Consider the following 27,983-nt stretch of genomic DNA (forward strand, 5'->3'; position numbering starts at 1 on the left):
CCCTTCCCTTGAGATAAATCTGCAAATATCTCGGAAACGAAGCGAGCTATGGCAAAATGTTAAGAGACCTTTTTTGTAGAGAATTAAGTTTCCTACTTTTTATGTTCCATGATATTTTTTGATCAGATGCGTAGTTCTCGAGATATATCAAGATATTTAAAAGTTCCGAAGCCGCACCAACATAATAGAGATACAGAAACACCGTGGCCCCTTTCTTTGAGATAACTCTGCACTATTGCGAGCTGTAAATGCCACGTCCAGCTTAGCTGTGCAGAAGAAGAACAACAAGAAGAAGAAATATCTCGAAATATGTCCGTCAGGCCCCTTCCCTCGAGATAAATCTGCAAATATCTCGGAAACGAAGCGAGCTATGGCAAAATGTTAAGAGACTTTTTTTGTAGAGAATTAAGTTTCCTACTTTTTATGTTCTATGATATTTTTTGATCGGATGCGTAGTTCTCGAGATATATCAAGATATTTAAAAGTTCCGAAGCCGCACCAACATAATAGAGATACAGAAACACCGTGGCCCCTTTCTTTGAGATAACTCTGCACTATTGCGAGCTGCAAATGCCACTTCCAGCTTAGCTGTGCAGAAGAAGAACAACAAGAAGAAGAAATATCTCGAAATATGTCCGTCAGACCCCTTCCCTTGAGATAAATCTGCAAATATCTCGGAAACGAAGCGAGCTATGGCAAAATGTTAAGAGACCTTTTTTGTAGAGAATTATGTTTCCCACAATTTACGTTGTATGATATTTTTTGATCAGAAGCGTAGTTTTCGAGATATATCGAGATATTTAAAAGATCCGAAGCCGCACCAACATAATAGAGATACAGAAACACCGTGGCCCCTTTCTTCGAGATAACTCTGCACTATTGCGAGCTGCAAATGCCACTTCCAGCTTAGCTGTGCAGAAGAAGACCAACAAGAAGAAGAAATATCTCGAAATATGTCCGTCAGGCCCCTTCCCTTGAGATAAATCTGCAAATATCTCGGAAACGAAGCGAGCTATGGCAAAATGTTAAGAGACCTTATTTGTGGAGAATTAAGTTTCCTACTTTTTATGTTCTATGATATTATTTGATCAGATGCGTAGTTCTCGAGATATATCAAGATATTTAAAAGTTCCGAAGCCGCACCAACATAATAGAGATACAGAAACACCGTGGCCCCTTTCTTTGAGATAACTCTGCACTAATGCGAGCTGCAAATGCCACTTCCAGCTTAGCTGTGCAGAAGAAGAACAACAAGAAGAAGAAATATCACGAAATATGTCCGTTAGGCCCCTTCCCTTGAGATAAATCTGCAAATATCTCGGAAACAAAGCGAGCTATGGCAAAATGTTAAGAGACCTTTTTTGTAGAGAATTATGTTTCCTACAATTTATGTTCTATGATATTTTTTGATCAGAAGCGTAGTTTTCGAGATATATCGAGATATTTAAAAGTTCCGAAGCCGCACCAACATAATAGAGATACAGAAACACCGTGGCCCCTTTCTTTGAGATAACTCTGCACTAGTGCGAGCCGCAAATGCCACTTCCAGCTTAGCTGTGCAGAAGAAGAACAACAAGAAGAAGAAATATCTCGAAATATGTCCGTCAGGCCCCTTCCCTTGAGATAAATCTGCAAATATCTCGGAAACGAAGCGAGCTATGGCAAAATGTTAAGAGACCTTTTTTGTAGAGAATTAAGTTTCCTACTTTTTATGTTCTATGATATTTTTTGATCGGATGCGTAGTTCTCGAGATATATCAAGATATTTAAAAGTTCCGAAGCCGCACCAACATAATAGAGATACAGAAACACCGTGGCCCCTTTCTTTGAGATAACTCTGCACTATTGCGAGCTGCAAATGCCACTTCCAGCTTAGCTGTGCAGAAGAAGAACAACAAGAAGAAGAAATATCTCGAAATATGTCCGTCAGACCCCTTCCCTTGAGATAAATCTGCAAATATCTCGGAAACGAAGCGAGCTATGGCAAAATGTTAAGAGACCTTTTTTGTAGAGAATTATGTTTCCCACAATTTACGTTGTATGATATTTTTTGATCAGAAGCGTAGTTTTCGAGATATATCGAGATATTTAAAAGATCCGAAGCCGCACCAACATAATAGAGATACAGAAACACCGTGGCCCCTTTCTTCGAGATAACTCTGCACTATTGCGAGCTGCAAATGCCACTTCCAGCTTAGCTGTGCAGAAGAAGACCAACAAGAAGAAGAAATATCTCGAAATATGTCCGTCAGGCCCCTTCCCTTGAGATAAATCTGCAAATATCTCGGAAACGAAGCGAGCTATGGCAAAATGTTAAGAGACCTTATTTGTGGAGAATTAAGTTTCCTACTTTTTATGTTCTATGATATTATTTGATCAGATGCGTAGTTCTCGAGATATATCAAGATATTTAAAAGTTCCGAAGCCGCACCAACATAATAGAGATACAGAAACACCTTGGCCCCTTTCTTTGAGATAACTCTGCACTATTGCGAGCTGCAAATGCCACTTCCAGCTTAGCTGTGCAGAAGAAGAAGAACAAGAAGAAGAAATATCTCGAAATATGTCCGTCAGGCCCCTTCCCTCGAGATAAATCTGCAAATATCTCGGAAGCGAAGCGAGCTATGGCAAAATGTTAAGAGACCTTTTTTGTAGAGAATTATGTTTCCCACAATTTACGTTGTATGATATTTTTTGATCAGAAGCGTAGTTTTCGAGATATATCGAGATATTTAAAAGATCCGAAGCCGCACCAACATAATAGAGATACAGAAACACCGTGGCCCCTTTCTTCGAGATAACTCTGCACTATTGCGAGCTGCAAATGCCACTTCCAGCTTAGCTGTGCAGAAGAAGACCAACAAGAAGAAGAAATATCTCGAAATATGTCCGTCAGGCCCCTTCCCTTGAGATAAATCTGCAAATATCTCGGAAACGAAGCGAGCTATGGCAAAATGTTAAGAGACCTTATTTGTGGAGAATTAAGTTTCCTACTTTTTATGTTCTATGATATTATTTGATCAGATGCGTAGTTCTCGAGATATATCAAGATATTTAAAAGTTCCGAAGCCGCACCAACATAATAGAGATACAGAAACACCGTGGCCCCTTTCTGTGAGATAACTCTGCACTAATGCGAGCTGCAAATGCCACTTCCAGCTTAGCTGTGCAGAAGAAGAACAACAAGAAGAAGAAATATCACGAAATATGTCCGTTAGGCCCCTTCCCTTGAGATAAATCTGCAAATATCTCGGAAACGAAGCGAGCTATGGCAAAATGTTAAGAGACCTTTTTTGTAGAGAATTATGTTTCCTACAATTTATGTTCTATGATATTTTTTGATCAGAAGCGTAGTTTTCGAGATATATCGAGATATTTAAAAGTTCCGAAGCCGCACCAACATAATAGAGATACAGAAACACCGTGGCCCCTTTCTTTGAGATAACTCTGCACTAGTGCGAGCCGCAAATGCCACTTCCAGCTTAGCTGTGCAGAAGAAGAACAACAAGAAGAAGAAATATCTCGAAATATGTCCGTCAGGCCCCTTCCCTTGAGATAAATCTGCAAATATCTCGGAAACGAAGCGAGCTATGGCAAAATGTTAAGAGACCTTTTTTGTAGAGAATTAAGTTTCCTACTTTTTATGTTCTATGATATTTTTTGATCGGATGCGTAGTTCTCGAGATATATCAAGATATTTAAAAGTTCCGAAGCCGCACCAACATAATAGAGATACAGAAACACCGTGGCCCCTTTCTTTGAGATAACTCTGCACTATTGCGAGCTGCAAATGCCACTTCCAGCTTAGCTGTGCAGAAGAAGAACAACAAGAAGAAGAAATATCTCGAAATATGTCCGTCAGACCCCTTCCCTTGAGATAAATCTGCAAATATCTCGGAAACGAAGCGAGCTATGGCAAAATGTTAAGAGACCTTTTTTGTAGAGAATTATGTTTCCCACAATTTACGTTGTATGATATTTTTTGATCAGAAGCGTAGTTTTCGAGATATATCGAGATATTTAAAAGATCCGAAGCCGCACCAACATAATAGAGATACAGAAACACCGTGGCCCCTTTCTTTGAGATAACTCTGCACTAGTGCGAGCCGCAAATGCCACTTCCAGCTTAGCTGTGCAGAAGAAGAACAACAAGAAGAAGAAATATCTCGAAATATGTCCGTCAGGCCCCTTCCCTTGAGATAAATCTGCAAATATCTCGGAAACGAAGCGAGCTATGGCAAAATGTTAAGAGACCTTTTTTGTAGAGAATTAAGTTTCCTACTTTTTATGTTCTATGATATATTTTGATCGGATGCGTAGTTCTCGAGATATATCAAGATATTTAAAAGTTCCGAAGCCGCACCAACATAATAGAGATACAGAAACACCGTGGCCCCTTTCTTTGAGATAACTCTGCACTATTGCGAGCTGCAAATGCCACTTCCAGCTTAGCTGTGCAGAAGAAGAACAACAAGAAGAAGAAATATCTCGAAATATGTCCGTCAGACCCCTTCCCTTGAGATAAATCTGCAAATATCTCGGAAACAAAGCGAGCTATGGCAAAATGTTAAGAGACCTTTTTTGTAGAGAATTATGTTTCCCACAATTTACGTTGTATGATATTTTTTGATCAGAAGCGTAGTTTTCGAGATATATCGAGATATTTAAAAGATCCGAAGCCGCACCAACATAATAGAGATACAGAAACACCGTGGCCCCTTTCTTCGAGATAACTCTGCACTATTGCGAGCTGCAAATGCCACTTCCAGCTTAGCTGTGCAGAAGAAGACCAACAAGAAGAAGAAATATCTCGAAATATGTCCGTCAGGCCCCTTCCCTTGAGATAAATCTGCAAATATCTCGGAAACGAAGCGAGCTATGGCAAAATGTTAAGAGACCTTATTTGTGGAGAATTAAGTTTCCTACTTTTTATGTTCTATGATATTATTTGATCAGATGCGTAGTTCTCGAGATATATCAAGATATTTAAAAGTTCCGAAGCCGCACCAACATAATAGAGATACAGAAACACCGTGGCCCCTTTCTTTGAGATAACTCTGCACTATTGCGAGCTGCAAATGCCACTTCCAGCTTAGCTGTGCAGAAGAAGAACAACAAGAAGAAGAAATATCTCGAAATATGTCCGTCAGGCCCCTTCCCTTGAGATAAATCTGCATATATCTCGGAAACGAAGCGAGCTATGGCAAAATGTTAAGAGACCTTTTTTGTAGAGAATTATGTTTCCTACAATTTATGTTCTATGATATTTTTTGATCAGAAGCGTAGTTTTCGAGATATATCGAGATATTTAAAAGTTCCGAAGCCGCACCAACATAATAGAGATACAGAAACACCGTGGCCCCTTTCTTTGAGATAACTCTGCACTAGTGCGAGCCGCAAATGCCACTTCCAGCTTAGCTGTGCAGAAGAAGAACAACAAGAAGAAGAAATATCTGGAAATATGTCCGTCAGGCCCCTTCCCTTGAGATAAATCTGCAAATATCTCGGAAACGAAGCGAGCTATGGCAAAATGTTAAGAGACCTTTTTTGTAGAGAATTAAGTTTCCTACTTTTTATGTTCCATGATATTTTTTGATCAGATGCGTAGTTCTCGAGATATATAAAGATATTTAAAAGTTCCGAAGCCGCACCAACATAATAGAGATACAGAAACACCGTGGCCCCTTTCTTTGAGATAACTCTGCACTATTGCGAGCTGTAAATGCCACGTCCAGCTTAGCTGTGCAGAAGAAGAACAACAAGAAGAAGAAATATCTCGAAATATGTCCGTCAGGCCCCTTCCCTCGAGATAAATCTGCAAATATCTCGGAAACGAAGCGAGCTATGGCAAAATGTTAAGAGACCTTTTTTGTAGAGAATTAAGTTTCCTACTTTTTATGTTCTATGATATTTTTTGATCGGATGCGTAGTTCTCGAGATATATCAAGATATTTAAAAGTTCCGAAGCCGCACCAACATAATAGAGATACAGAAACACCGTGGCCCCTTTCTTTGAGATAACTCTGCACTATTGCGAGCTGCAAATGCCACTTCCAGCTTAGCTGTGCAGAAGAAGAACAACAAGAAGAAGAAATATCTCGAAATATGTCCGTCAGACCCCTTCCCTTGAGATAAATCTGCAAATATCTCGGAAACGAAGCGAGCTATGGCAAAATGTTAAGAGACCTTTTTTGTAGAGAATTATGTTTCCCACAATTTACGTTGTATGATATTTTTTGATCAGAAGCGTAGTTTTCGAGATATATCGAGATATTTAAAAGATCCGAAGCCGCACCAACATAATAGAGATACAGAAACACCGTGGCCCCTTTCTTCGAGATAACTCTGCACTATTGCGAGCTGCAAATGCCACTTCCAGCTTAGCTGTGCAGAAGAAGACCAACAAGAAGAAGAAATATCTCGAAATATGTCCGTCAGGCCCCTTCCCTTGAGATAAATCTGCAAATATCTCGGAAACGAAGCGAGCTATGGCAAAATGTTAAGAGACCTTATTTGTGGAGAATTAAGTTTCCTACTTTTTATGTTCTATGATATTATTTGATCAGATGCGTAGTTCTCGAGATATATCAAGATATTTAAAAGTTCCGAAGCCGCACCAACATAATAGAGATACAGAAACACCGTGGCCCCTTTCTTTGAGATAACTCTGCACTAATGCGAGCTGCAAATGCCACTTCCAGCTTAGCTGTGCAGAAGAAGAACAACAAGAAGAAAAATATCACGAAATATGTCCGTTAGGCCCCTTCCCTTGAGATAAATCTGCAAATATCTCGGAAACGAAGCGAGCTATGGCAAAATGTTAAGAGACCTTTTTTGTAGAGAATTATGTTTCCTACAATTTATGTTCTATGATATTTTTTGATCAGAAGCGTAGTTTTCGAGATATATCGAGATATTCAAAAGTTCCGAAGCCGCACCAACATAATAGAGATACAGAAACACCGTGGCCCCTTTCTTTGAGATAACTCTGCACTAGTGCGAGCCGCAAATGCCACTTCCAGCTTAGCTGTGCAGAAGAAGAACAACAAGAAGAAGAAATATCTCGAAATATGTCCGTCAGGCCCCTTCCCTTGAGATAAATCTGCAAATATCTCGGAAACGAAGCGAGCTATGGCAAAATGTTAAGAGACCTTTTTTGTAGAGAATTAAGTTTCCTACTTTTTATGTTCTATGATATTTTTTGATCGGATGCGTAGTTCTCGAGATATATCAAGATATTTAAAAGTTCCGAAGCCGCACCAACATAATAGAGATACAGAAACACCGTGGCCCCTTTCTTTGAGATAACTCTGCACTATTGCGAGCTGCAAATGCCACTTCCAGCTTAGCTGTGCAGAAGAAGAACAACAAGAAGAAGAAATATCTCGAAATATGTCCGTCAGGCCCCTTCCCTTGAGATAAATCTGCATATATCTCGGAAACGAAGCGAGCTATGGCAAAATGTTAAGAGACCTTTTTTGTAGAGAATTATGTTTCCTACAATTTATGTTCTATGATATTTTTTGATCAGAAGCGTAGTTTTCGAGATATATCGAGATATTTAAAAGATCCGAAGCCGCACCAACATAATAGAGATACAGAAACACCGTGGCCCCTTTCTTCGAGATAACTCTGCACTATTGCGAGCTGCAAATGCCACTTCCAGCTTAGCTGTGCAGAAGAAGACCAACAAGAAGAAGAAATATCTCGAAATATGTCCGTCAGGCCCCTTCCCTTGAGATAAATCTGCAAATATCTCGGAAACGAAGCGAGCTATGGCAAAATGTTAAGAGACCTTATTTGTGGAGAATTAAGTTTCCTACTTTTTATGTTCTATGATATTATTTGATCAGATGCGTAGTTCTCGAGATATATCAAGATATTTAAAAGTTCCGAAGCCGCACCAACATAATAGAGATACAGAAACACCGTGGCCCCTTTCTTTGAGATAACTCTGCACTATTGCGAGCTGCAAATGCCACTTCCAGCTTAGCTGTGCAGAAGAAGAACAACAAGAAGAAGAAATATCTCGAAATATGTCCGTCAGGCCCCTTCCCTTGAGATAAATCTGCATATATCTCGGAAGCGAAGCGAGCTATGGCAAAATGTTAAGAGACCTTTTTTGTAGAGAATTATGTTTCCCACAATTTACGTTCTATGATATTTTTTGATCAGAAGCGTAGTTTTCGAGATATATCGAGATATTTAAAAGATCCGAAGCCGCACCAACATAATAGAGATACAGAAACACCGTGGCCCCTTTCTTCGAGATAACTCTGCACTATTGCGAGCTGCAAATGCCACTTCCAGCTTAGCTGTGCAGAAGAAGACCAACAAGAAGAAGAAATATCTCGAAATATGTCCGTCAGGCCCCTTCCCTTGAGATAAATCTGCAAATATCTCGGAAACGAAGCGAGCTATGGCAAAATGTTAAGAGACCTTATTTGTGGAGAATTAAGTTTCCTACTTTTTATGTTGTATGATATTATTTGATCAGATGCGTAGTTCTCGAGATATATCAAGATATTTAAAAGTTCCGAAGCCGCACCAACATAATAGAGATACAGAAACACCGTGGCCCCTTTCTTTGAGATAACTCTGCACTATTGCGAGCTGCAAATGCCACTTCCAGCTTAGCTGTGCAGAAGAAGAACAACAAGAAGAAGAAATATCTCGAAATATGTCCGTCAGGCCCCTTCCCTTGAGATAAATCTGCATATATCTCGGAAGCGAAGCGAGCTATGGCAAAATGTTAAGAGACCTTTTTTGTAGAGAATTATGTTTCCTACAATTTATGTTCTATGATATTTTTTGATCAGAAGCGTAGTTGTCGAGATATATCAAGATATTTAAAAGTTCCGAAGCCGCACCAACATAATAGAGATACAGAAACACCGTGGCCCCTTTCTTTCAGATAACTCGGCACTACTGCGAGCTGGAAATGCCACCCTCAGTTTAGCTCTGCAGAAGAAGAACAACAAGAAGAAGAAATATCTCGAAATATGTCCGTCACGCCCCTTCCCTTGAGATAAATCTGCAAGTATCTTGGAAACGAAGCGAGCTATGGCAAAATGTTAAGAGACCTTTTTTGTAGAGAATTAAGTTTCCTACTTTTTATGTTCCATGATATTTTTTGATCGGATGCGTAGCTCTCGAGATATATCAAGATATTTAACAGTTCCGAAGCCGCACCAACATAATAGAGATACAGAAACACCGTGGCCCCTTTCTTTGAGATAACTCTGCACTATTGCGAGCTGCAAATGCCACTTCCAGCTTAGCTGTGCAGAAGAAGAACAACAAGAAGAAGAAATATCTCGAAATATGTCCGTCAGGCCCCTTCCCTTGAGATAAATCTGCATATATCTCGGAAGCGAAGCGAGCTATGGCAAAATGTTAAGAGACCTTTTTTGTAGAGAATTATGTTTCCTACAATTTATGTTCTATGATATTTTTTGATCAGAAGCGTAGTTTTCGAGATATATCAAGATATTTAAAAGTTCCGAAGCCGCACCAACATAATAGAGATACAGAAACACCGTGGCCCCTTTCTTTCAGATAACTCTGCACTATTGCGAGCTGGAAATGCCACTTCCAGTTTAGCTGTGCAGAAGAAGAACAACAAGAAGAAGAAATATCTCGAAATATGTCCGTCAGGCCCCTTCCCTTGAGATAAATCTGCATATATCTCGGAAACGAAGCGAGCTATGGCAAAATGTTGAGAGACCTTTTTTGTAGAGAATTAAGTTTTCTACTTTTTATGTTCTATGATATCATTTGATCAGATGCGTAGTTCTCGAGATATATCAAGATATTTAAAAGTTCCGAAGCCGCACCAACATAATAGAGATACAGAAACACCTTGGCCCCTTTCTTTGAGATAACTCTGCACTATTGCGAGCTGCAAATGCCACTTCCAGCTTAGCTGTGCAGAAGAAGAACAACAAGAAGAAGAAATATCTCGAAATATGTCCGTCAGGCCCCTTCCCTTGAGATAAATCTGCATATATCTCGGAAGCGAAGCGAGCTATGGCAAAATGTTAAGAGACCTTTTTTGTAGAGAATTATGTTTCCTGCAATTTATGTTCTGTGATATTTTTTGATCAGATGCGTAGTTCTCGAGATATATCAAGATATTTAAAAGTTCCGAAGCCGCACCAACATAATAGAGATACAGAAACACCGTGGCCCCTTTCTTTGAGATAACTCTGCACTATTGCGAGCTGGAAATGCCACTTCCAGTTTAGCTGTGCAGAAGAAGAACAACAAGAAGAAGAAATATCTCGAAATATGTCCGTCAGGCCCCTTCCCTTGAGATAAATCTGCATATATCTCGGAAACGAAGCGAGCTATGGCAAAATGTTGAGAGACCTTTTTTGTAGAGAATTATGTTTTCTACTTTTTATGTTCTATGATATTTCTTGATCAGATGCGTAGTTCTCGAGATATATCAAGATATTTAAAAGTTCCGAAGCCGCACCAACATAATAGAGATACAGAAACACCGTGGCCCCTTTCTTTGAGATAACTCTGCGCTATTGCGAGCTGGAAATGCCACTTCCAGTTTAGCTGTGCAGAAGAAGAACAACAGGAAGAGGAAATATCTCGAAATATGTCCGTCAGGCCCCTTCCCTTGAGATATATCTGCAAATATCTCGGAAACAAAACGAGCTATGGCAAAATGTTAAGAGACCTTTTTTGTAGAGCATTATGTTTCCTACAATTTATGTTCTATGATATTTTTTGATCAGAAGCGTAGTTTTCGAGATATATCGAGATATTTAAAAGATCCGAAGCTGCACCAACATAATAGAGATACAGAAACACCGTGGCCCCTTTCTTTGAGATAACTCTGCACTAGTGCGAGCCGCAAATGCCGCTTCCAGCTTAGCTGGCAGAAGAAGAACAACAAGAAGAAGAAATATCTCGAAATATGTCCGTCAGGCCCCATCCCTCGAGATAAATCTGCAAATATCTCGGAAACGAAGCGAGCTATGGCAAAATGTTGAGAGACCTTTTTTGTAGAGAATTAAGTTTCCTACTTTTTATGTTCTATGATATTTTCTGATCAGATTCGTAGTTCTCGAGATATATCAAGATATTTAAAAGTTCCGAAGCCGCACCAACATAATAGAGATACAGGAACACCGTGGCCCCTTTCTTTGAGATAACTCGGCACTACTGCGAGCTGGAAATGCCACTTCCAGTTTAGCTGTGCAGAAGAAGAACAACAAGAAGAAGAAATATCTCGAAATATGTCCGTCAGACCCCTTCCCTTGAGATAAATCTGCAAATATCTCGGAAACGAAGCGAGCTATGGCAAAATGTTAAGAGACATTTTTTGTAGAGAATTATGTTTCCCACAATTTATGTTCTATGATATTTTTTGATCAGAAGCGTAGTTTTCGAGATATATCGAGATATTTAAAAGATCCGAAGCCGCACCAACATAATAGAGATACAGAAACACCGTGGCCCCTTTCTTCGAGATAACTCTGCACTATTGCGAGCTGCAAATGCCACTTCCAGCTTAGCTGTGCAGAAGAAGACCAACAAGAAGAAGAAATATCTCGAAATATGTCCGTCAGGCCCCTTCCCTTGAGATAAATCTGCAAATATCTCGGAAACGAAGCGAGCTATGGCAAAATCTTAAGAGACCTTATTTGTGGAGAATTAAGTTTCCTACTTTTTATGTTCTATGATATTATTTGATCAGATGCGTAGTTCTCGAGATATATCAAGATATTTAAAAGTTCCGAAGCCGCACCAACATAATAGAGATACAGAAACACCGTGGCCCCTTTCTTTCAGATAACTCTGCACTATTGCGAGCTGGAAATGCCACTTCCAGTTTAGCTGTGCAGAAGAAGAACAACAAGAAAAAGAAATATCTCGAAATATGTCCGTCAGGCCCCTTCCCTTGAGATAAATCTGCATATATCTCGGAAACGAAGCGAGCTATGGCAAAATGTTAAGAGACCTTTTTTGTAGAGAATTAAGTTTCCTACTTTTTATGATCTATGATATTTTTTGATCAGATGCGTAGTTCTCGAGATATATCAAGATATTTAAAAGTTCCGAAGCCGCACCAACATAATAGAGATACAGAAACACCGTGGCCCCTTTCTTTGAGATAACTCTGCACTATTGCGAGCTGTAAATGCCACTTCCAGCTTAACTGTGCAGAAGAAGAACAACAAGAAGAAGAAATATCTCGAAATATGTCCGTCAGGCCCCATCCCTCGAGATAAATCTGCAAATATCTCGGAAACGAAGCGAGCTATGGCAAAATGTTGAGAGACCTTTTTTGTAGAGAATTAAGTTTCCTACTTTTTATGTTCTATGATATTTTTTGATCGGATGCGTAGTTCTCGAGATATATAAAGATATTTAAAAGTTCCGAAGCCGCACCAACATAATAGAGATACAGAAACACCGTGGCCCCTTTCTTTGAGATAACTCTGCACGATTGCGAGCTGGAAATGCCACTTCCAGTTTAGCTGTGCAGAAGAAGAACAACAAGAAGAAGAAATATCACGAAATATGTCCGTTAGGCCCCTTTCCTTGAGATAAATCTGCAAATATCTCGGAAACGAAGCGAGCTATGGCAAAATGTTAAGAGACCTTTTTTGTAGCGAATTAAGTTTCCTACTTTTTATGTTCTATGATATTTTTTAATCAGATGCGTAGTTCTCGAGATATATCAAGATATTTAAAAGTTCCGAAGCCGCACCAACATAATAGAGATACAGGAACACCGTGGCCCCTCTCTTTGAGATAACTCTGCACAATTGCGAGCTGCAAATGCCACTTCCAGCTTAGCTGTGCAGAAGAAGAACAACAAGAAGAAGAAATATCTCGAAATATGTCCGTCAGGCCCCTTCCCTTGAGATAAATCTGCAAATATCTCGGAAACGAAGCGAGCTATTGCAAAATGTTAAGAGACCTTTTTTGTAGAGGATTGAGTTTCCTACTTTCTATGTTCTATGATATTTTTTGATCAGATGCGTAGTTCTCGAGATATATCAAGATATTTAAAAGTTAAGAAGCCGCACCAACATAATAGAGATACAGAAACACCGTGGCCCCTTTCTTTGAGATAACTCTGCACTAGCGCGAGCTGCAAATGCCACTTCCAGCTTAGCTGTGCAGAAGAAGAACAACAAGAAGAAGAAATATCACGAAATATGTCCGTTAGGCCCCTTCCCTTCAGATAAATCTGCAAATATCTCGGAAACGAAGCGAGCTATGGCAAAATGTTAAGAGACCTTTTTTGTATGGAATTATGTTTCCTACTTTTTATGTTCTATGATATTTTTTGATCAGACGCGTAGTTCTCGAGATATATCAAGATATTTAAAAGTTCCGAAGCCGCACCAACATAATAGAGATACAGAAACACCGTGGCCCCTCTCTTTGAGATAACTCTGCACTATTGCGAGCTGCAAATGCCACTTCCAGCTTAGCTGTGCAGAAGAAGAACAACAAGAAGAAGAAATATCTCGAAATATGTCCGTTAGGCCCCTTTCCTTGAGATAAATCTGCAAATATCTCGGAAACGAAGCGAGCTATGGCAAAATGGTAAGAGACCTTTTTTGTAGCGAATTAAGTTTCCTACTTTTTATGTTCTATGATATTTTTTGATCAGATGCGTAGTTCTCGAGATATATCAAGATATTTAAAAGTTCCGAAGCCGCACCAACATAATAGAGATACAGAAACACCGTGGCCCCTCTCTTTGAGATAACTCTGCACAATTGCGAGCTGCAAATGCCACTTCCAGCTTAGCTGTGCAGAAGAAGAACAACAAGAAGAAGAAATATCTCGAAATATGTCCGTCAGGCCCCTTCCCTTGAGATAAATCTGCAAATATCTCGGAAACGAAGCGAGCTATTGCAAAATGTTAAGAGACCTTTTTTGTAGAGGATTGAGTTTCCTACTTTCTATGTTCTATGATATTTTTTGATCAGATGCGTAGTTCTCGAGATATATCAAGATATTTAAAAGTTAAGAAGCCGCACCAACATAATAGAGATACAGAAACACCGTGGCCCCTTTCTTTGAGATAACTCTGCACTAATGCGAGCTGCAAATGCCACTTCCAGCTTAGCTGTGCAGAGGAAGAACAACAAGAAGAAGAAATATCTCGAAATATGTCCGTCAGGCCAGTTCCTTTGAGCTGAATCTGCAAATATCTCGGAAACGAAGCGAGCTATGGCAAAATGTTAAGAGACGTTTTTTGTAGAGAATTATGTTTCCTACAATTTATGTTCTATGATATTTTTTGATCAGAAGCGTAGTTTTCGAGATATATCGAGATATTTAAAAGTTCCGAAGCCGCACCAACATAATAGGGATACAGAAACACCGTGGCCCCTTTCTTTGAGATAACTCTGCACTAGTGCGAGCCGCAAATGCCACTTCCAGCTTAGCTGTGCAGAAGAAGTACAACAAGAAGAAGAAATATCTCGAAATATGTCCGTCAGGCCCCTTCCCTTGAGATAAATCTGCAAATATCTCGGAAACGAAGGGAGCTATGGCAAAATGTTAAGAGACCTTCTTTGTAGAGAATTAAGTTTCCTACTTTTTATGTTCTATGATATTTTTTGATCAGATGCGCAGTTCTCGAGATATATCAAGATATTTAAAAGTTCCGAAGCCGCACCAACATAATAGAGATACAGAAACACCGTGGCCCCTTTCTTTGAGATAACTCTGCACTATTGCGAGCTGCAAATGCCACTTCCAGCTTAGCTGTGCAGAGGAAGAACAACAAGAAGAAGAAATATCTCGAAATATGTCCGCCAGGCCAGTTCCTTTGAGCTGAATCTGCAAATATCTCGGAAACGAAGCGAGCTATGGCAAAATGATAAGAGACGTTTTTTGTAGAGAATTATGTTTCCTACAATTTATGTTCTATGATATTTTTTGATCAGAAGCGTAGTTTTCGAGATATATCGAGATATTTAAAAGTTCCGAAGCCGCACCAACATAATAGGGATACAGAAACACCGTGGCCCCTTTCTTTGAGATAACTCTGCACTAGTGCGAGCCGCAAATGCCACTTCCAGCTTAGCTGTGCAGAAGAAGAACAACAAGAAGAAGAAATATCTCGAAATATGTCCGTCAGGCCCCTTCCCTTGAGATAAATCTGCAAATATCTCGGAAACGAAGCGAGCTATGGCAAAATGTTAAGAGACCTTTTTTGTAGAGAATTATGTTTCCTACTTTTTATGTTCTATGATATTTTTTGATCAGACGCGTAGCTCTCGAGATATATCAAGATATTTAAAAGTTCCGAAGCCGCACCAACATAATAGAGATACAGAAACACCGTGGCCCCTTTCCTTGAGATAACTCTGCACTAGTGCGAGCCGCAAATGCCACTTCCAGCTTAGCTGTGCAGAAGAAGAACAACAAGAAGAAGAAATATCTCGAAATATGTCCGTCAGGCCCCTTCCCTTGAGATAAATCTGCAAATATCTCGGAAACGAAGCGAGCTATGGCAAAATGTTAAGAGACCTTTTTTGTAGAGAATTAAGTTTCCTACTTTTTATGTTCTATGGTATTTTTTGATCAGATGCGTAGTTCTCGAGATATATCAAGATATTTAAAAGTTCCGAAGCCGCACCAACATAATAGAGATACAGAAACACCGTGGCCCCTTTCTTTGAGATAACTCTGCACTATTGCGAGCTGCAAATGCCACTTCCAGCTTAGCTGTGCAGAAGAAGAACAACAAGAAGAAGAAATATCTCGAAATATGTCCGTCAGGCCCCTTCCCTGGAGATAAATCTGCAAATATCTCGGAAACGAAGCGAGCTATGGCAAAATGTTAAGAGACGTTTTTTGTAGAGAATTAAGTTTCCTACTTTTTATGTTCTATGATATTTTTTGATCAGATGCGTAGTTCTCGAGATATATCAAGATATTTAAAAGTTCCGAAGCCGCACCAACATAATAGAGATACAGAAACACCGTGGCCCCTTTCTTTGAGATAACTCTGCACTACTGCGAGCTGCAAATGCCACTTCCAGCTTAGCTGTGCAGAAGAAGAACAACAAGAAGAAGAAATATCCCGAAATATGTCCGTCAGGCCCCTTCCCTGGAGATAAATCTGCAAATATCTCGGAAACGAAGAGAGCTATGGCAAAATGTTAAGAGACCTTTTTTGTAGAGAATTAAGTTTCCTACTTTTTATGTTCTATGATATTTTTTGATCAGATGCGTAGTTCTCGAGATATATCAAGATATTTAAAAGTTCCGAAGCCGCACCAACATAATAGAGATACAGAAACACCGTGGCCCCTTTCTTTGAGATAACTCTGCACTACTGCGAGCTGCAAATGCCACTTCCAGCTTAGCTGTGCAGAAGAAGAACAACAAGAAGAAGAAATATCCCGAAATATGTCCGTCAGGCCCCTTCCCTGGAGATAAATCTGCAAATATCTCGGAAACGAAGAGAGCTATGGCAAAATGTTAAGAGACCTTTTTTGTAGAGAATTAAGTTTCCTACTTTTTATGTTTTATGATATTTTTTGATCAGATGCGTAGTTCTCGAGATATATCAAGATATTTAAAAGTTCCGAAGCCGCACCAACATAATAGAGATACAGAAACACCGTGGCCCCTTTCTTTGAGATAACTCTGCACTAGTGCGAGCCGCAAATGCCACTTCCAGCTTAGCTGTGCAGAAGAAGAACAACAAGAAGAAGAAATATCTCGAAATATGTCCGTCAGGCCCCTTCCCTTGAGATAAATCTGCAAATATCTCGGAAACGAAGCGAGCTATGGCAAAATGTTAAGAGACCTTTTTTGTAGAGAATTAAGTTTCCTACTTTTTATGTTCTATGATATTTTTTGATCAGAAGCGTAGTTCTCGAGATATATCAAGATATTTAAAAGTTCCGAAGCCGCACCAACATAATAGAGATACAGAAACACCGTGGCCCCTTTCTTCGAGATAACTCTGCACTAGTGCGAGCCGCAAATGCCACTTCCAGCTTAGCTGTGCAGAAGAAGAACAACAAGAAGAAGAAATATCTCGAAATATGTCCGTCAGGCCCCTTCCCTTGAGATAAATCTGCAAATATCTCGGAAACGAAGCGAGCTATGGCAAAATGTTAACAGACCTTTTTTGTAGAGAATTAAGTTTCCTACTTTTTATGTTCTATGGTATTTTTTGATCAGATGCGTAGTTCTCGAGATATATCAAGATATTTAAAAGTTCCGAAGCCGCACCAACATAATAGAGATTCAGAAACACCGTGGCCCCTTTCTTTGAGATAACTCTGCACTAGTGCGAGCCGCAAATGCCACTTCCAGCTTAGCTGTGCACGAAGAAGAACAACAAGAAGAAGAAATATCTCGAAATATGTCCGTCAGGCCCCTTCCCTTGAGATAAATCTGCAAATATCTCGGAAACGAAGCGAGCTATGGCAAAATGTTAAGAGACCTTTTTTGTAGAGAATTAAGTTTTCTACTTTTTATGTTCTATGATATTTTTCGATCAGATGCGTAGTTCTCGAGATATATCAAGATATTTAAAAGTTCCGAAGCCGCACCAACATAATAGAGATACAGAAACACCGTGGCCCCTTTCTTTGAGATAACTCTGCACTATTGCGAGCTGCAAATGCCACTTCCAGCTTAGCTGTGCAGAAGAAGAACAACAAGAAGAAGAAATATCTCGAAATATGTCCGTCAGGCCCCTTCCCTGGAGATAAATCTGCAAATATCTCGGAAACGAAGCGAGCTATGGCAAAATGTTAAGAGACCTTTTTTGTAGAGAATTAAGTTTCCTACTTTTTATGTTCTATGATATTTTTTGATCAGATGCGTAGTTCTCGAGATATATCAAGATATTTAAAAGTTCCGAAGCCGCACCAACATAATAGAGGTACAGAAACACCGTGGCCCCTTTCTTTGAGATAACTCTGCACTATTGCGAGCTGCAAATGCCACTTCCAGCTTAGCTGTGCAGAAGAAGAACAACAAGAAGAAGAAATATCTCGAAATATGTCCGTTAGGCCCATTCCCTCGAGATAAATGTGCAAATATCTCGGAAACGAAGCGAGCTATGGCAAAATGTTGAGGGACCTTTTTGTAGAGAATTAAGTTTCCTACTATTTATGTTCTATGATATTTTTTGAGCAGATGCGTAGTTCTCGAGATATATCAAGATATTTAAAAGTTGCGAAGCCGCACCAACATAATAGAGATACAGAAACACCGTGGCCCCCTTCTTTGAGATAACTCTGCACTATTGCGAGCTGCAAATGCCACTTCCAGCTTAGCTGTGCAGAAGAAGAACAACAAGAAGAAGAAATATCTCGAAATATGTCCGTCAGGCCCCTTCCCTTGAGATATATCTGCAAATATCTCGGAAACGAAGCGAGCTATGGCAAAATGTTAAGAGACCTTTTTTGTAGAGAATTAAGTTTCCTACTTTTTATCTTCTATGATATTTTTCGATCAGATGCGTAGTTCTCGAGATATATCAAGATATTTAAAAGTTCCGAAGCCGCACCAACATAATAGAGATACAGAAACACCGTGGCCCCTTTCTTTGAGATTACTCTGCACTATTGCGAGCTGCAAATGCCACTTCCAGCTTAGCTGTGCAGAAGAAGAACAACAAGAAGAAGAAATATCTCGAAATATGTCCGTCAGGCCCGTTCCTTTGAGCTGAATCTGCAAATATCTCGGAAACGAAGCGAGCTATGGCAAAATGTTAAGAGACGTTTTTTGTAGAGAATTATGTTTCCCACAATTTATGTGCTATGATATTTTTTGATCAGAAGCGTAGTTTTCGAGATATATCGAGATATTTAAAAGTTCCGAAGCCGCACCAACATAATAGAGATACAGAAACACCGTGGCCTCTTTCTTTGAGATAACTCTGCACTAGTGCGAGCCGCAAATGCCACTTCCAGCTTAGCTGTGCAGAAGAAGAACAACAAGAAGAAGAAATATCTCGAAATATGTCCGTCAGGCCCCTTCCCTTGAGATAAATCTGCAAATATCTCGGAAACGAAGCGAGCTATGGCAAAATGTTAAGAGACCTTTTTTGTAGAGAATTAAGTTTCCTACTTTTTATCTTCTATGATATTTTTTGATCAGATGCGTAGTTCTCGAGATATATCGAGATATTTAAAAGTTCCGAAGCCGCACCAACATAATAGGGATACAGAAACACCGTGGCCCCTTTCTTTGAGATAACTCTGCACTAGTGCGAGCCGCAAATGCCACTTCCAGCTTAGCTGTGCAGAAGAAGAACAACAAGAAGAAGAAATATCTCGAAATATGTCCGTCAGGCCCCTTCCCTTGAGATAAATCTGCAAATATCTCGGAAACGAAGCGAGCTATGGCAAAATGTTAAGAGACCTTTTTTGTAGAGAATTATGTTTCCTACTTTTTATGTTCTATGATATTTTTTGATCAGACGCGTAGCTCTCGAGATATATCAAGATATTTAAAAGTTCCGAAGCCGCACCAACATAATAGAGATACAGAAACACCGTGGCCCCTTTCCTTGAGATAACTCTGCACTAGTGCGAGCCGCAAATGCCACTTCCAGCTTAGCTGTGCAGAAGAAGAACAACAAGAAGAAGAAATATCTCGAAATATGTCCGTCAGGCCCCTTCCCTTGAGATAAATCTGCAAATATCTCGGAAACGAAGCGAGCTATGGCAAAATGTTAAGAGACCTTTTTTGTAGAGAATTAAGTTTCCTACTTTTTATGTTCTATGGTATTTTTTGATCAGATGCGTAGTTCTCGAGATATATCAAGATATTTAAAAGTTCCGAAGCCGCACCAACATAATAGAGATACAGAAACACCGTGGCCCCTTTCTTTGAGATAACTCTGCACTATTGCGAGCTGCAAATGCCACTTCCAGCTTAGCTGTGCAGAAGAAGAACAACAAGAAGAAGAAATATCTCGAAATATGTCCGTCAGGCCCCTTCCCTGGAGATAAATCTGCAAATATCTCGGAAACGAAGCGAGCTATGGCAAAATGTTAAGAGACGTTTTTTGTAGAGAATTAAGTTTCCTACTTTTTATGTTCTATGATATTTTTTGATCAGATGCGTAGTTCTCGAGATATATCAAGATATTTAAAAGTTCCGAAGCCGCACCAACATAATAGAGATACAGAAACACCGTGGCCCCTTTCTTTGAGATAACTCTGCACTACTGCGAGCTGCAAATGCCACTTCCAGCTTAGCTGTGCAGAAGAAGAACAACAAGAAGAAGAAATATCCCGAAATATGTCCGTCAGGCCCCTTCCCTGGAGATAAATCTGCAAATATCTCGGAAACGAAGAGAGCTATGGCAAAATGTTAAGAGACCTTTTTTGTAGAGAATTAAGTTTCCTACTTTTTATGTTCTATGATATTTTTTGATCAGATGCGTAGTTCTCGAGATATATCAAGATATTTAAAAGTTCCGAAGCCGCACCAACATAATAGAGATACAGAAACACCGTGGCCCCTTTCTTTGAGATAACTCTGCACTACTGCGAGCTGCAAATGCCACTTCCAGCTTAGCTGTGCAGAAGAAGAACAACAAGAAGAAGAAATATCCCGAAATATGTCCGTCAGGCCCCTTCCCTGGAGATAAATCTGCAAATATCTCGGAAACGAAGAGAGCTATGGCAAAATGTTAAGAGACCTTTTTTGTAGAGAATTAAGTTTCCTACTTTTTATGTTTTATGATATTTTTTGATCAGATGCGTAGTTCTCGAGATATATCAAGATATTTAAAAGTTCCGAAGCCGCACCAACATAATAGAGATACAGAAACACCGTGGCCCCTTTCTTTGAGATAACTCTGCACTAGTGCGAGCCGCAAATGCCACTTCCAGCTTAGCTGTGCAGAAGAAGAACAACAAGAAGAAGAAATATCTCGAAATATGTCCGTCAGGCCCCTTCCCTTGAGATAAATCTGCAAATATCTCGGAAACGAAGCGAGCTATGGCAAAATGTTAAGAGACCTTTTTTGTAGAGAATTAAGTTTCCTACTTTTTATGTTCTATGATATTTTTTGATCAGAAGCGTAGTTCTCGAGATATATCAAGATATTTAAAAGTTCCGAAGCCGCACCAACATAATAGAGATACAGAAACACCGTGGCCCCTTTCTTCGAGATAACTCTGCACTAGTGCGAGCCGCAAATGCCACTTCCAGCTTAGCTGTGCAGAAGAAGAACAACAAGAAGAAGAAATATCTCGAAATATGTCCGTCAGGCCCCTTCCCTTGAGATAAATCTGCAAATATCTCGGAAACGAAGCGAGCTATGGCAAAATGTTAACAGACCTTTTTTGTAGAGAATTAAGTTTCCTACTTTTTATGTTCTATGGTATTTTTTGATCAGATGCGTAGTTCTCGAGATATATCAAGATATTTAAAAGTTCCGAAGCCGCACCAACATAATAGAGATTCAGAAACACCGTGGCCCCTTTCTTTGAGATAACTCTGCACTAGTGCGAGCCGCAAATGCCACTTCCAGCTTAGCTGTGCACGAAGAAGAACAACAAGAAGAAGAAATATCTCGAAATATGTCCGTCAGGCCCCTTCCCTTGAGATAAATCTGCAAATATCTCGGAAACGAAGCGAGCTATGGCAAAATGTTAAGAGACCTTTTTTGTAGAGAATTAAGTTTTCTACTTTTTATGTTCTATGATATTTTTCGATCAGATGCGTAGTTCTCGAGATATATCAAGATATTTAAAAGTTCCGAAGCCGCACCAACATAATAGAGATACAGAAACACCGTGGCCCCTTTCTTTGAGATAACTCTGCACTATTGCGAGCTGCAAATGCCACTTCCAGCTTAGCTGTGCAGAAGAAGAACAACAAGAAGAAGAAATATCTCGAAATATGTCCGTCAGGCCCCTTCCCTGGAGATAAATCTGCAAATATCTCGGAAACGAAGCGAGCTATGGCAAAATGTTAAGAGACCTTTTTTGTAGAGAATTAAGTTTCCTACTTTTTATGTTCTATGATATTTTTTGATCAGATGCGTAGTTCTCGAGATATATCAAGATATTTAAAAGTTCCGAAGCCGCACCAACATAATAGAGGTACAGAAACACCGTGGCCCCTTTCTTTGAGATAACTCTGCACTATTGCGAGCTGCAAATGCCACTTCCAGCTTAGCTGTGCAGAAGAAGAACAACAAGAAGAAGAAATATCTCGAAATATGTCCGTTAGGCCCATTCCCTCGAGATAAATGTGCAAATATCTCGGAAACGAAGCGAGCTATGGCAAAATGTTGAGGGACCTTTTTGTAGAGAATTAAGTTTCCTACTATTTATGTTCTATGATATTTTTTGAGCAGATGCGTAGTTCTCGAGATATATCAAGATATTTAAAAGTTGCGAAGCCGCACCAACATAATAGAGATACAGAAACACCGTGGCCCCCTTCTTTGAGATAACTCTGCACTATTGCGAGCTGCAAATGCCACTTCCAGCTTAGCTGTGCAGAAGAAGAACAACAAGAAGAAGAAATATCTCGAAATATGTCCGTCAGGCCCCTTCCCTTGAGATATATCTGCAAATATCTCGGAAACGAAGCGAGCTATGGCAAAATGTTAAGAGACCTTTTTTGTAGAGAATTAAGTTTCCTACTTTTTATCTTCTATGATATTTTTCGATCAGATGCGTAGTTCTCGAGATATATCAAGATATTTAAAAGTTCCGAAGCCGCACCAACATAATAGAGATACAGAAACACCGTGGCCCCTTTCTTTGAGATTACTCTGCACTATTGCGAGCTGCAAATGCCACTTCCAGCTTAGCTGTGCAGAAGAAGAACAACAAGAAGAAGAAATATCTCGAAATATGTCCGTCAGGCCCGTTCCTTTGAGCTGAATCTGCAAATATCTCGGAAACGAAGCGAGCTATGGCAAAATGTTAAGAGACGTTTTTTGTAGAGAATTATGTTTCCCACAATTTATGTGCTATGATATTTTTTGATCAGAAGCGTAGTTTTCGAGATATATCGAGATATTTAAAAGTTCCGAAGCCGCACCAACATAATAGAGATACAGAAACACCGTGGCCTCTTTCTTTGAGATAACTCTGCACTAGTGCGAGCCGCAAATGCCACTTCCAGCTTAGCTGTGCAGAAGAAGAACAACAAGAAGAAGAAATATCTCGAAATATGTCCGTCAGGCCCCTTCCCTTGAGATAAATCTGCAAATATCTCGGAAACGAAGCGAGCTATGGCAAAATGTTAAGAGACCTTTTTTGTAGAGAATTAAGTTTCCTACTTTTTATCTTCTATGATATTTTTTGATCAGATGCGTAGTTCTCGAGATATATCAAGATATTTAAAAGTTCCGAAGCCGCACCAACATAATAGAGATACAGAAATACCGTGGCCCCTTTCTTTGAGATAACTCTGCACTAGTGCGTGCAGCAAATGCCACTTCCAGCTTAGCTGTGCAGAAGAAGAACAACAAGAAGAAGAAATATCTCGAAATATGTCCGTCAGGCCCCTTCCCTTGAGATATATCTGCAAATATCTCGGAAACGAAGCGAGCTATGGCAAAATGTTAAGAGACGTTTTTTGTAGAGAATTATGTTTCCTACTTTTTATGTTCTATGGTATTCTTTGATCAGATGCGTAGTTCTCGAGATATATCAAGATATTTAAAAGTTCCGAAACCGCACCAACATAATAGAGATACAGCAACACCGTGGCCCCTTTCTTCGAGATAACTCTGCACTTGTGCGAGCCGCAAATGCCACTTCCAGCTTAGCTGTGCAGAAGAAGAACAACAAGAAGAAGAAATATCTCGAAATATGTCCGTCAGGCCCCTTCCCTTGAGATAAATCTGCAAATATCTCGGAAACGAAGCGAGCTATGGCAAAACGTTAAGAGACCTTTTTTGTAGAGAATTAAGTTTCCTACTTTTTATGTTCTATGGTATTTTTTGATCAGATGCGTAGTTCTCGAGATATATCAAGATATTTAAAAGTTCCGAAGCCGCACCAACATAATAGAGATACAGAAACACCGTGGCCCCTTTCTTTGAGATTACTCTGCACTATTGCGAGCTGCAAATGCCACTTCCAGCTTAGCTGTGCAGAAGAAGAACAACAAGAAGAAGAAATATCTCGAAATATGTCCGTCAGGCCCGTTCCTTTGAGCTGAATCTGCAAATATCTCGGAAACGAAGCGAGCTATGGCAAAATGATAAGAGACGTTTTTTGTAGAGAATTATGTTTCGTACAATTTATGTTCTATGATATTTTTTGATCAGAAGCGTAGTTTTCGAGATATATCGAGATATTTAAAAGTTCCGAAGCCGCACCAACATAATAGAGATTCAGAAACACCGTGGCCCCTTTCTTTGAGATAACTCTGCACTAGTGCGAGCCGCAAATGCCACTTCCAGCTTAGCTGTGCACGAAGAAGAACAACAAGAAGAAGAAATATCTCGAAATATGTCCGTCAGGCCCCTTCCCTTGAGATAAATCTGCAAATATCTCGGAAACGAAGCGAGCTATGGCAAAATGTTAAGAGACCTTTTTTGTAGAGAATTAAGTTTTCTACTTTTTATGTTCTATGATATTTTTCGATCAGATGCGTAGTTCTCGAGATATATCAAGGTATTTAAAAGTTCCGAAGCCGCACCAACATAATAGAGATACAGAAACACCGTGGCCCCTTTCTTTGAGATAACTCTGCACTATTGCGAGCTGCAAATGCCACTTCCAGCTTAGCTGTGCAGAAGAAGAACAACAAGAAGAAGAAATATCTCGAAATATGTCCGTCAGGCCCCTTCCCTGGAGATAAATCTGCAAATATCTCGGAAACGAAGCGAGCTATGGCAAAATGTTAAGAGACCTTTTTTGTAGAGAATTAAGTTTCCTACTATTTATGTTCTATGATATTTTTTGAGCAGATGCGTAGTTCTCGAGATATATCAAGATATTTAAAAGTTGCGAAGCCGCACCAACATAATAGAGATACAGAAACACCGTGGCCCCCTTCTTTGAGATAACTCTGCACTATTGCGAGCTGCAAATGCCACTTCCAGCTTAGCTGTGCAGAAGAAGAACAACAAGAAGAAGAAATATCTCGAAATATGTCCGTCAGGCCCCTTCCCTTGAGATATATCTGCAAATATCTCGGAAACGAAGCGAGCTATGGCAAAATGTTAAGAGACCTTTTTTGTAGAGAATTAAGTTTCCTACTTTTTATCTTCTATGATATTTTTCGATCAGATGCGTAGTTCTCGAGATATATCAAGATATTTAAAAGTTCCGAAGCCGCACCAACATAATAGAGATACAGAAACACCGTGGCCCCTTTCTTTGAGATTACTCTGCACTATTGCGAGCTGCAAATGCCACTTCCAGCTTAGCTGTGCAGAAGAAGAACAACAAGAAGAAGAAATATCTCGAAATATGTCCGTCAGGCCCGTTCCTTTGAGCTGAATCTGCAAATATCTCGGAAACGAAGCGAGCTATGGCAAAATGTTAAGAGACGTTTTTTGTAGAGAATTATGTTTCCTACAATTTATGTTCTATGATATTTTTTGATCAGATGCGTAGTTCTCGAGATATATCAAGATATTTAAAAGTTCCGAAGCCGCACCAACATAATAGAGATACAGAAACACCGTGGCCCCTCTCTTTGAGATAACTCTGCACTATTGCGAGCTGCAAATGCCACTTCCAGCTTAGCTGTGCAGAAGAAGAACAACAAGAAGAAGAAATATCTCGAAATATGTCCGTCAGGCCCCTTCCCTTGAGATAAATCTGCACATATCTCGGAAACGAAGCGAGCTATGGCAAAATGTTAAGAGACGTTTTTTGTAGAGAATTATGTTTCCCACACTTTATGTGCTATGATATTTTTTGATCAGAAGCGTAGTTTTCGAGATATATCGAGATATTTAAAAGTTCCGAAGCCGCACCAACATAATAGAGATACAGAAACACCGTGGCCTCTTTCTTTGAGATAACTCTGCACTAGTGCGAGCCGCAAATGCCACTTCCAGCTTAGCTGTGCAGAAGAAGAACAACAAGAAGAAGAAATATCTCGAAATATGTCCGTCAGGCCCCTTCCCTTGAGATAAATCTGCAAATATCTCGGAAACGAAGCGAGCTATGGCAAAATGTTAAGAGACCATTTTTGTAGAGAATTAAGTTTCCTACTTTTTATCTTCTATGATATTTTTTGATCAGATGCGTAGTTCTCGAGATATATCAAGATATTTAAAAGTTCCGAAGCCGCACCAACATAATAGAGATACAGAAACACCGTGGCCCCTCTCTTTGAGATAACTCTGCACTATTGCGAGCTGCAAATGCCACTTCCAGCTTAGCTGTGCAGAAGAAGAACAACAAGAAGAAGAAATATCTCGAAATATGTCCGTCAGGCCCCTTCCCTTGAGATAAATCTGCAAATATCTCGGAAACGAAGCGAGCTATGGCAAAATGTTAAGAGACGTTTTTTGTAGAGAATTATGTTTCCTACAATTTATGTGCTATGATATTTTTTGATCAGAAGCGTAGTTTTCGAGATATATCGAGATATTTAAAAGTTCCGAAGCCGCACCAACATAATAGAGATACAGAAATACCGTGGCCCCTTTCTTTGAGATAACTCTGCACTAGTGCGAGCAGCAAATGCCACTTCCAGCTTAGCTGTGCAGAAGAAGAACAACAAGAAGAAGAAATATCTCGAAATATGTCCGTTAGGCCCCTTCCCTTGAGATAAATGTGCAAATATCTCGGAAAGGAAGCGAGCTATGGCAAAATGTTGAGGGACCTTTTTGTAGAGAATTAAGTTTCCTACTATTTATGTTCTATGATATTTTTTGATCAGATGCGTAGTTCTCGAGATATATCAAGATATTTAAAAGATCCGAAGCCGCACCAACATAATAGAGATACAGAAACACCGTGGCCCCCTTCTTTGAGATAACTCTGCACTATTGCGAGCTGCAAATGCCACTTCCAGCTTAGCTGCGTAGAAGAAGAACAAGAAGAAGAAGAAATATCTCGAAATATGTCTGTCAGGCCCCTTCCCTTGAGATAAATCTGCAAATATCTCGGAAACGAAGCGAGCTATGGCAAAATGTTAAGAGAACTTTTTTGTAGAGAATTACGTTTCCTACTTTTTAAGTTCTATGATATTTTTTGATCAGAAGCGTAGTTTTCGAGATATATCGAGATATTTAAAGGTTCCGAAGCCGCACCAACATAATAGAGATACAGAAACACCGTGGCCCCTTTCTTTGAGATAACTCTGCACTATTGCGACCTGCAAATGCCACTTCCAGCTTAGCTGTGCAGAAGAAGAACAACAAGAAGAAGAAGTATCTCGAAATATGTCCGTCAGGCCCCTTCCCTTGAGATAAATCTGCAAATATCTCGGAAACGAAGCGAGCTATGGCAAAATGTTAAGAGACCTTTTTTGTAGAGAATTATGTTTCCTACAATTTATGTTCTATGATATTTTTTGATCAGAAGCGTAGTTTTCGAGATATATCGAGATATTTAAAAATTCCGAAGCCGCTCCAACATAATAGAGGTACAGAAACACCGTGGCCTCTTTCTTTGAGATAACTCTGCACTATTGCGAGCTGCAAATGCCACTTCCAGCTTAGCTGTGCAGAAGAAGAACAACAAGAAGAAGAAATATCTCGAAATATGTCCGTCAGGCCCCTTCCCTTGAGATAAATCTGCAAATATCTCGGAAACGAAGCGAGCTATGGCAAAACGTTAAGAGACCTTTTTGTAGAGAATTAAGTTTCCTACTTTTTATGTTCTATGATATTTTTTGATCAGATGCGTAGTTCTCGAGATATATCAAGATATTTAAAAGTTCCGAAGCCGCACCAACATAATAGAGATACAGAAACACCGTGGCCCCTTTCTTTGAGATAACTCTGCACTATTGCGAGCTGCAAATGCCACTTCGAGCTTAGCTGTGCAGAAGAAGAACAACAAGAAGAA

This window comes from Osmia lignaria, unplaced genomic scaffold (genome assembly GCF_051020975.1).
Source record: "Osmia lignaria lignaria isolate PbOS001 unplaced genomic scaffold, iyOsmLign1 scaffold0005, whole genome shotgun sequence".
In the NCBI taxonomy this organism is placed as follows: domain Eukaryota; kingdom Metazoa; phylum Arthropoda; class Insecta; order Hymenoptera; family Megachilidae; genus Osmia; species Osmia lignaria.